We start from the raw sequence: 11469 nt of genomic DNA on the forward strand, positions 1-11469 counted from the left end.
GCTGTGTAAAGAAAAAGTTCCTCACACTCCCCTTGCATCTCTTACCCAAAACTGTAAATCTGTGTTCTCTAGTCCTTGTGCTGACAACTTTTGGGAACTGTTTCTCATTGTCTATCTTATCCAAGCCTGTCATAATCTTTCTCTTAATTCTCCACTCAATCCCTTGCAAAATAATAAGGAGATTTTCCATTCTAACCTTGTAACTAAAATCCCTCATCTCTGAAACCATTCTAGTAAATCTTCATTGCATGCTCTCAAGAGCTGTCACATCCATCCTAAAGTGACCAGAGTTGGATGCAATACTCTAGTTGGGTCCTTACTGGAGTTTATAAAGGATCAGTATAACTTCATTGCCTTTGTACTCGATGGGAGAAATCTTAAGCCCATTCGCCATTCGTGGAAACGGCAGCGGGCCTCAAATTCTGACAAAACCCAAAAGACACAAATCTCATTGGTGAGATCATGACTTCTGATTTTTGAGTGTGGCATGATTAGTGACCTAAACGTGCCGATTTCAGTGGATCCTGGCTTTACCGGCATGTTAAGGCTCCATTTCTCTACATGACAGCGTGAAACATGCCCACCTTTTTTTTTGCTGATGAAAAGAGAACAAACCTGATTCTCTCAAGAGTTGGCCATCCCACCCACAACAGGAATTAGAACAGGCCAAGGAGCGAACCATATTGACCTCAGGTGGGATTTTACAATTTTGAGATGAGTGAGACTGTAAAATCCTGCCCATTGTTTTTCTTGCCTGAACTAACACTCTCGCCGGATGTCTACCACTCTATTAATATCTCCAGCAACCTTCAATGATTGATGGTTATGCACTCCCAGGTCTCTCTCTGCTGCACACTCTTTTAAACTATGTTCTAGGATATGCCAGAACTTACAGAATATGGAGGGTGAGAAGGCAGAGTAGTCAAATCCCGAGATGATGAAAGCATGACTGGTAACTACAGAGTTGGAAATAAACAATCTTCATGATATGGAGGATTATGGGTCAGAATTTTAATTCAAGATCAATTTGGTCACTAATGGTAGAGATGGTAACAACCTTTGCCATCTCCAGGCATGACAGTTCTGGTCCCCAACCTCCATGCTTTGTGCCAAAGATTGTGACTTTGATCTTATCAATGGTTAACTAGATGCTCATCCAAAACTAGACATTGGTCAAGCAATCCAACAGCACAGAGTTAATGAAGAGATTGAGAGAGCTGGTAGACAGGGCCATCTGTATATATGTACACATTTGGCCCCATGTCTTTGGAAGACCTTATGAAGGGGCAGGACGTACAAGAGAAAGAGAAGGGAGAGAAGGATAGATCTACACGGGGTCCCTGTGTGGGTGCAGGAAAAGAGACTATAGCTGATATGACTCAACAGAATAGAAGAATGCAAGAGAGGCATTGGCGCAGGTTGGTGTGATCAACAAAGGCTGTACAGGAGTTAAGGAGGAAAAGGAATAAATATTCATGGGGATACAATCAGACATTGAATCATTTATGTCTTTGATCAATGCAATGACAATACTGGAAACCTAATTCCAGAAGTGTAAATAGAGTGCTAGAAACGATAACACTGTTACAGCCAGATGTTATTTGCTGATCAAGCCTAATCTCAGAGAGAAATTTGACTTATTGATCACAACCCTTTTTGCATTCTGAAAACAAGGGGGGAAAGTTAATGATTCCAGGAGTGTAGAATTCTGGTAAAACTTTTCCCTTTTTGAAAATTCAGAAGATTCATTGCCAAGAAGAAAATAAAAGTTAAGCATGCAACATTAACATTACGTGTTAAAGGTCCAATAAAATTGGGGTGGCATGGTGGCACAGTGGTTAGCATGGCAGTCTTATAGTTCCAGGGACGTGTTCGACTCCTGACTTTACTCACTGAGTGTGTGGAGTTTGCATGTTCTCCCCGTGTCTGCGTGGGTTTCCTCCAGTTACTCTGGTTTCCTCCCACAATCCAAAGATGCATGGGTTAGATTGATTAGACACACTAAATTAACCTTTTCTGTCCCAGGATGTGATAGGTTAGAGGGATTAACAGAGTAACTGAGCAGGGGTAGAAAACGGGTGGGATTGTTATTGGTGCAGACTCAATGGGCCGAATGGCCTCCTTCTGTACTACAGGGTTTCTAAAACCTTCTCAAAATAACTCATTTGATCAGAACACACAAGACACCTTCTAGACACTTAGAGATTTTAGTTTTAGAAAATCCAGTCATATTACCCAAGGCAAAGCCTGCTGTCACTTTACTAAAGGCATACCACACAATTTCCACCCATGTTCTGTTGTGAACCTTCAAGAAAATTCAGAATCAAGACTGCTTCTTGCATTAAAGAATTTTCTAGTTATTGGATGATTGTTTCAAATTTTGCACCTTCTCTCCGCACAGAGCTGTCCCCAGAATATCTTCCCCATATAGCCAAAAAAATTCTGTTTAACATCTCGTCTTAAATATCCTTTTACCCTCTCACCTCTGATTCCATTGTCCTCAGCTTCTCTTTGAACTCTTTCCAAATTATAAAAATCCTTCATATTTTCTTACTGCCTCGACTTTTGGACCAAATAACATTTAATAGCTTTCCTTTGCTTACTTATGAAACCTATTTAAGTTGTGAAATTTCCTTATGTCCCATTGAAATTTAACTGAAAAGCCAAGTCCCTTACTATCTCCTAATGCAAATTTCTAAACCTAACCTCTATTTATATATCCATTTCACAATGGCCTCTAGCTACAACTAACTACATTCAGACACCTTTATCGATTTCATCTCTCAACTGTCCCAGATACGTTGGGCAGAATTTTATGGCCACTTTATGTCCATTTTGTGGCGGGAAAATGTAAAATCAGGCGTAAAGTGGCTAGTGTGAATGGTGCCAGTTTTCACGCCTCTCACAGTTTTATAACACCCAGATTTCAGGATATTTTGCGGCCAATGGGGGCTGTCTCATTTTAAGACTAGTTGGAACTATCCTCACAGAACTAACTTGCAGGTGACAAAATACTCAAGAACCTCAGAGAGGAAAAATAGGTTAAAACTGGGGCAATTTCAAAGACAGAGGAGGCCATCCTACCTGGTCAATGGATGTTGCGAGCCAGTAAGATTGCATGAGAGGTAACAAGTTGGGTTTGTGCCCAATTTCTTGCCTCTCATGATATTACCCAGATATCTGGCAATACCTGATAATGTCAAGGTCAGTGCCTGGGCACTGCTGGAGGAAGGGGTCACTTCCGTGAGGAGGTTTGAGGTGGGGCCACTTCCCTGGGAGGTCTTATGAGCATGCGGGGAGGGGGAAACCATGTCAGTGGGGGAGGGGGGGTCTTTTCTTGCAGGGATGAGGGATACCAATTTCTGTAGCACAGATGGGAGATGGATCCCGTGGGGGTTTTGTCCTTTTAAGTTCAATGCTATTCAATACTGTTAACTGTTCCTTCAAAGCAGAAAAACCCTTGAATTCAGACTTTGAGGCACCTTTGGAGTCATAAATTCATTAAACATGGCTTCTCAAGAATAACTGCTATCCTGTTCCCTAATTACCTTGACTGTTAATTGTCCAACAGAAAGTCAAAACTGAATCATTTAAATTGTGATTACAGAAGAAAATTGATAATATTACAGATTCTAAAAAGTAATCAAATTATCAAAATCTTGCACTTCACTGTGTTCTAAATTTTTCCCAATCTTTGAGTTTATCATCTTTTCTGACTTCTATATAAGCCACTTTCTTTGATCTAATGCAATGTTCAACTTATGTCATTAATCACAGTTAATTTACTTCACCCTGTGAGTGTTTGTACCTTAGAGGAATATTGGAGACATCTATTGGACCATATGGTATTTCTTTAAATACCAGCCATTGCCTGTTCACCACCAAATTTTTTTAGTGCATTCTCCCAATCCACTATAGGCAACTTCCCTCTCATACCTTTATAATTTTCTTTCTTCAGATTTAGTTTCAGAATGAACAATATTGCATTCACATCTATTGCGAAGCTATCATATTATGGTTACTGTCCCCAAAGACTCCTTTATAACAAGGTTATTAATTGGCCATTTCTCATTATATAACAAGAAATTCAAAATAACCCGATCCATAGTTGGCTCCTCAGTGTGCCGTTCCAGAAATCCATCCCCTGTACACTCCAGGAATTCCTCCTCCAGAGCATTAGTGATGATTTGGTGCTCTCAGTCCATGCTAAAAGCACCTCTAATTTCTTAACTTAACCATGAGCAACACTACCAATACAGATTGGGTGCAGGGGTGGGGGGGGATGCCATAAACATCTCCTAGCAACGTTTGCTGCCCCTTGCTGTTTATTTGCTCTAGCCAAATTTAGTTTACATATTCATCTTTTGATTCTTTTACCAATGGACTGATCTTATTTCTCACTGTCTCCTTTTCCTTTTTACCTCTCCCTACTATGTGCCAAATATCTTACAACATTCAGGTTCCAATCTTGGTCACCCTAGAGCCACAAATCCATCATTGCAATTAAATCATACCCATCATAGACCAACACTGTAGTTAAGAAAGCCCACCAATGCCTTTACTTTCTCAGGAGGCTAGGGAAACTTGGCAAGCCCACTGCGGCTCTCACTAATCTTTGCAGATACACCATGAAAGCATTCTTTCTGATTGTATCACGGCTCGGTATTGTTCCTACTCTCCCAAGACCACAAGAAAATACAAAGAGTTGTGAACGACTCCCAGTCCACCATGCAAACTAGCCTCCCATCCATTAACACAGTCTACATTTCCTGCTGCCTCAAAAAAGCAGCCAGCATTATCCAGGAACCCATGCACCCCAAACATATCCTCTTCCACCTTCCTCCATTGGGAAAAAGATACAAAAGCCTGAGGTCACATACCAACAAACTCAAGAACATCTTCCCTGCTGCCATCAGACTTTTGAATGGATTGACCTTATATTAAGTCGATCTTTCTCTACAGCCTAGCTATGACTGTAACTCTACATTCTGCACCCTCTCATTTCCTTCTCGATGAATAGTATGCTTTGTCTATATAGTGCACAAGAAACAATACTTTTCACTGTATGCTAATATATGTGACAATAGTAAATCAAATCAAATTAAAATCTACCTCAATCTGTGCACTCAAATACTAAGTGCATTCATATAGAGTGCCTTTAGTCTTGCTTTTTTAACTTTACTCTCCATTCTGATCCTATTTGATGCTTACCCTTGCTTTATCCGTCTTCTATTTTTAGTTTCTACTTTAATACTTTCACCAGTTTTGCTTTCCTCCCAACTGAGTTCCCTCACTGGTTTCCATTTTCCTGTCAATCAAGTTTGAACCCTCCCGACAGCATCAGACAATCTCCTTCCGAGGATGTTTGTCCTGGTCCTGTTAAGGTGCAGACCATCCATCTTATACAATTCCACCTGGACCGCAGCTGATCCCAATGCCCCAGAAGCCTGATGACCTTTCTTCTACCCAGTTTTCCAGCCATATGTTTAGCCATTTAATTCTCCTATTTCTATGCTCGCTAACATGTAGGACTGGAAGTAATCTTGAGCTTACTCCATTCCTCCACTGCTATTCAACCTCCTTCCTAGCTCCCTGAAATGTGCTTTCAGGACCTCATCCCTTTTCCTACCTAAGCTATTGATACCAATGTGGACCCTAACCTCTGGCACTTTGTCCTCTGATGTGGAGATGCTGGCATTGGACTGGGGGTAAGCACAGAGAGAAGTCACTGGCATTCAGCCTCTGGTCTTCAGGTAAGCATTCTCCAAGGCTGCCTTCATGACACTGTTCAACGCAGAATCGCTGAGCAAAAACTAATAGCCAAGTTCTGCACACATGAGGATGGCCTCAACCAGGATCTTGGGTTCATGTCACACTATCTGTAATCTGATGACTTGCCTGGGCTTGCAAAATCTCACTAACTGTTCTGGCTGGAGACAATGCACATCACTTTAACCTGTGCTTAACGCTCTCTTCACTCACATTGTCTGTACCTTTAAAACTTGATTACCTGTAAAGACTCGGATTCCAACCATTATTTTGTAAATTGAGTTTGTGTCTTTATATGCCCTGTTTGTGATGAAGGAGCAGTGCTCCGAAAGCTTTTGGCTTATACTACCAAATAAACCTGTTGGACTGAAGGGAATAGATAGAGTCAATAGTGGTAGGCTGTTCCCTAGATTGGGGACAATTACCAGAGGTCACGATCTAAGGGTGAGGGGGGAGAAGTATAATTTGGATATGAGAGGAAGGTTCTTCACGCAGAGGGTCGTGGGGGTATGGAACGCACTACCGAGTAGGGTGGTGGAGGCAGGGACGTTGGACTTGTTTAAGGTTTACTTAGATAGACACATGAGTGAAACAAGGATGGAGGGTTATAGTAGAGGGTATTAAATAGGGTCAGAGCCTCGGGACGACACCGGAAATGTAGAATTACATGTTAACGTTTTTGTCTTTTTATTCCGCAGGTGTCGGTCCACCTTGTTGTCAAACGAGGGGCATGCACATGGTGGGTCGTGCGAGGGCTGCTCTTGGAGATTCCGGGAGTGGCCTAGTACTTCGTGTCGGTGTGTGTGCTTAATCCTGGACCAGTAGACGGGTGCCGCAACAGCTCGGTGACTATCACTGCTAGCTGTGCAGATACATGGATTTGGGCCTGTGTCTGTGGGAGTTTGCGCATTCTCCCTGTGGTTGCGTGGGTTTCCTCCGGGTGCTCCAGTTTCCTCCCACACCCCAAAGGTGTGCTCTTAGGCTGATTGGTATATCAAATTGACACTATTCTCCCCTGGATCTGGCTACATTAGGGGTTCCACTCACATACACACAGGGCAGGGTAGGTGTAGGAGGATGCGGCGGCGAGGGCTCGTTGGGCCGAAGGGCCTGTTTCCCGTGCTGGGTTGTTCTTTGTTCTTTGACTTTAACATGGCATTATGAGACTTGTCCTCTCCTAGAAGAATGTCCTGCATCCATTTGTAACATTCTTGACTCTGGCACCTGGGAGCCGCCTATCATCCTGAAGTTATATCTTTAGCAACAGAAATGACTGTCTATTACCTTAACTAATGAATCTCCTATCACTACTGCTTTTCCACTTTTCTTCCTCTGATCTTATGTAGCTTAACTATCATGGTGCCATGAACTTGGTTCTGACTGTACTATCCTTGAAACCAATGCCCTCACCAGAAATCTAAATCAAAAGTCAACTAGCGAGCAAGACCCCATGGCAACTGTTGCTTTACCTAGTTCTCTTAGATTATCTGGTGGTCACCCATTCCCTTTCTACCTCATGCTCCTAACCTACAGTGTGGCCGCCTCTTAGGATGCGCTATATGTTTAACTGTCAGTCTTGCACATATGCCACGGTTCACCAACTGTAATTTGAATTCTGAAACCCAGAGCTCAAATTTCTGTAGCTGGTGATGCTTCCTGCACATTTGGTTGTTTAGGTTACTAATAGCATGCACAACTTCCCACATACTACAGGATATGCATTCAATCCAACCAAGCTGTCCTGCCGTGTCTCAACTTTACATTAATTTTATTTTTCCTTGGTTTACTTATGTTAAATTTATTTTACTTGGCCTTAACATTCTTAAAACTATGATAAACCTTACCACACTGATAAATCCAACTAACACTTAATACATTTTAGTTATTTAATGATTATTTAATACTTCACATGTTCCCAATTTCCAGTTCTCTCCACACCCTCCCTAATAGCAGCTACACAGCAGCCAATCAACTTATGGCTTCTTGGGATGTGATTGTTCACTTTTGTTGCAAACTCAGCACACTACCCTACCCTTATAAGCTTGTTCCCCTGTCCTGTGATTATCTCCTGCAGATCTACCTCTCTGCTCCTCTTTCTAAAGATGAGTGATGTAGGCTGTGCTCCCAGACTGTATTTGTACTCTCCCTGCTCTGGGAGTATTTCTTACAAGTTCTCCTCTCCACTCCTCTTCCTGAAGGTGAGATAATAAAGTCAACTAGATGTCTGTGAATAACACTGTCTTTTTCATTTGGGTATTCCTAGCATTTATAATTATATTATTGTTACTTATTTATTTTGGATAATTGTGACACGGTGGCACAGTGGTTGGCACTGCTACCTCACAGCTCTAGGGACACAGGTTTGATTCCGGCTTGCGTCACTGTCTGTGTTTAGTCTGCACATTCTCTCCATGTCTGCATGTTTCCTCCAGGTGCTCCAGTTTCCTCTCATGATCTGAAGGACATGTTGGTTAGGTGCATTGGTTGTGCTAAATTCTCCCTCAGTGTACCCAAACAGGTGCCAAAATGTGGTGACTAGGGGATTTTCACAATAACTTCATTGCAGTGTTAATGTAAGCCTACTTATGACACTAATAAATAAATTTAAACTTATTGAAGTTGTATAGTGACTGTCCATAGTTTTACACCCCCATGCTCTGAGTCAATTTATTATTTGGCTCCAGTTGCTCTACAGAGTTTTTGATGTGTGCACGATTGCTCTACCATTCTCAAAAACGACTGTCATGTTTGATCATGTTTGATAAAATAGTCTGATATTCATTGATTATTACCATTTTGTAAAAGCTGTGGTATTTTTGATCAGAACATTTTTTTTGTATTTTAATTGTTCAGTCCATGTGAGTCATGTTCCCACTGCCTGTATCATTGTAATTGATAGCTCAATGTTTGGTATATATTCTTGTTTTCATTTGGTCTAATACAGGTTGATTTATTGACTAATCTAATGGTAATGTTAAATTTCAAGCTGCATTTTTATCAGAGATTGTTTCTAACTTTGTGATTGATTTAATACTCAGTTTCATCTCATGTCAAAACAATTGATGATGATTGATATGCAAAAACTCCTGATATATGTACACTTTTTGTCATTTATTATTCTACACTTGATAACACTTGCATTTTGCAGATGATGGGATGCACTGTAAGACGTTTTTGAATGTAAGTCACATCCCCATTCTATATATTAAGTTGCATTTTCACAACTTTTAGACACTAGGCATGGCTCTTTCCAATGCCTTTTTAAATTCCATGATACCAGAATGATTTTATAACCTGACAGGTGATCTATATTCTCAAAAAGATATTCCCACCTGTGTATCTCAAAATACTTCTTCCCATCAGTATCACCATGGTGTTTCTCCTTTGTAGGTTAATAATTTGGTTGACTCATAAGCAAATAAGAAAAGTAATTCTTCATTCAATTATGCATAGGATCCTCAGTACAAATAAAGCCAATAAGAACATAATGACGTTAAGCATGCAGAGATACTGATATTTGCCCAAATGAGTACAGCATCATTGCCTACTCTCAATATTGCTACTCATTGTTGTTCAGTTGGATCCAGGTGAGCTCCCCTCCCCCTCATTAATATTCTCTCTTCATACAGCCACTTCCGTTATAATGAAAGCACTAGGCACGCTTGTAACGTACAATGTGGAAGGCATTATTTGTTCTCTGGATGTTGGCAAAACTGCATTTATTGTCCATCCTTTGTTATACTGCAATGTTAGTTGATGGGCATCCCCACATACTAAGCATAATTTTCTTTACTAATCCTAGAGATTTATTTGCAGATATAGCAATACTAAACACAAACCAATGTTGGGAAGAATGTTGTGGTGGTTACTAAAGACAAGATTGAAAGAAAAGGCCTAGATTTTGAAATTATTCTGTTAACTAATGGACAGTCAAGCAAGATTAAAGAGATTTTCCTGATAAGAGATTGGGCTTGGTGTTGAATAGAACCCCAGTGATGGAGAATGGGGTTATGAATGGGAACGTTTGGGAGTTTGATAACAATAGCATTGGAGTAATTAGGTGTGGACTGACAAAACATTTCCTAAGAACTTCAATGGCAGTGTTGGTGGTAGTGAAGTAAGATGTAGGCTGACAATGGACTTCAGCAAGCCTTTTGAAGAGGCCCCACATGGGAGGCTGATAGTGGAGGTAATAACCCATGCGATCCAAGGAAATTTGGCAAATTGGATCTAGATTTGGCTAATTGGCAAAAAGCAGAGGGTGACAGTCAAGGGGTGTTGTTTGAACAGGAAGACTGTGTCTAGTAGGGCCCTGCAGGGATCAGTGTTGGGGCCCTTGCTCTTTGTTGTTTATATAAATGATATAAACTTGAATGTAGGAAGGTTGATCAGTAAGTTTGAGGATGATACACAAATTTGTAGGGTGGTAAATAGTGAGGGAGATACCCTTAGATTAGAGGAGGATGTAGATGGGTTGGTAAAATGAGCTGATTCGTGGCAAGTAGAATTCACTCTTGATAAATGTGAGGTGCACACTTGGGCAGCACAAACAAAAAAAGTGAATTCATGATGAACATCAGGACCCCAGGAAGCATTAAGGATCAGAGGGACCTTGGTGTGTGCGTACATCAATCCTTTATGGTAGCAAGCCAAATGGATAAAATGACTAAGAAGGCATATGATATACTTGCCGAGACATAGAGTTTAAGAGCAGGTAGGCTATGCTGGACCTATACAAAACATTGATTAGGCCACAACTAGATTATTGTGTGCAATTCAGGAATCCACATGATAGGAGGAACATGATAGCAATGGAAAATGTGCAGATTTACCTGGATGTTACCAGTTTTGCAGAGTTTTAGTTATGAAGGGAAATTGGAAAGACTGTGGTTGATTTCCTGGGAGTCGAAGAGGCTAAGGGGCAGGGGCATGATTGACATGTATAAAGTCATGAGGGGCATAGATAGAGTAGACAGGAAGAAACTTTTTCCCTTGGTGGAGGAATCAATGAAAAGGGACATAAAAGGGTCGGGAGTTTGAGAGGGAGTGTGAGAAAAATATTTCCACCCAGAGGGCGGTGGGAATCTTAAGTACACTGCCTGAAAGAATGGTGGAGGCGGAGACCCTTATAACATTTGGGAAGCATTTAGATGTGCACTTAAGGCATACAAGGCCAAGTGCTGGAAAATGGGATCAAGATAGTTGGGTGGTTTGTCTTTGACTAGTGCAGGCTCAATGAGATGAAGAACCTTTTTCTGTGCTGTAGACATCTATGACTCTCTCGCCAGAATTCTACCACCCTGCCCACCATGGAATCGAAGTGGGCGAGGGGCAGGTAACGGAAATGTCTGTTGACTTTGGATGGGATCTTCCAGTCTCGCTCAAGCGAGGCTCTCTGACTATGATAATGTTGCATGTTCAAGGTAAGTTCCAGGTTTGATTTGATTTGATTTCATTTATTATTGTCACATGTATTAACTTATAGTGAATAGTATTGTTTCTTGTGTGCTATAAAGGCAAAGCATACTGCTCATGGAGAAGGAAACAAGACAGTGCAGAATGTAGTGTTACAGTCATAGCTAGGATGTAGAGAAAGCTCAACTTAATGCAAGGTAAGTCCACTCAAAAATCTAACAGCAGCAGGGAAGAAGCTGTTCTTGAGTCAGTTGGTACATGACCTCAGACTTTTGTATCCTTTTC

The sequence above is a fragment of the Carcharhinus amblyrhynchos genome, chromosome 10, assembly GCF_965287045.1.
Source record: "Carcharhinus amblyrhynchos chromosome 10, sCarAmb.v2.hapA, whole genome shotgun sequence".
In the NCBI taxonomy this organism is placed as follows: Eukaryota; Metazoa; Chordata; class Chondrichthyes; order Carcharhiniformes; family Carcharhinidae; genus Carcharhinus; species Carcharhinus amblyrhynchos.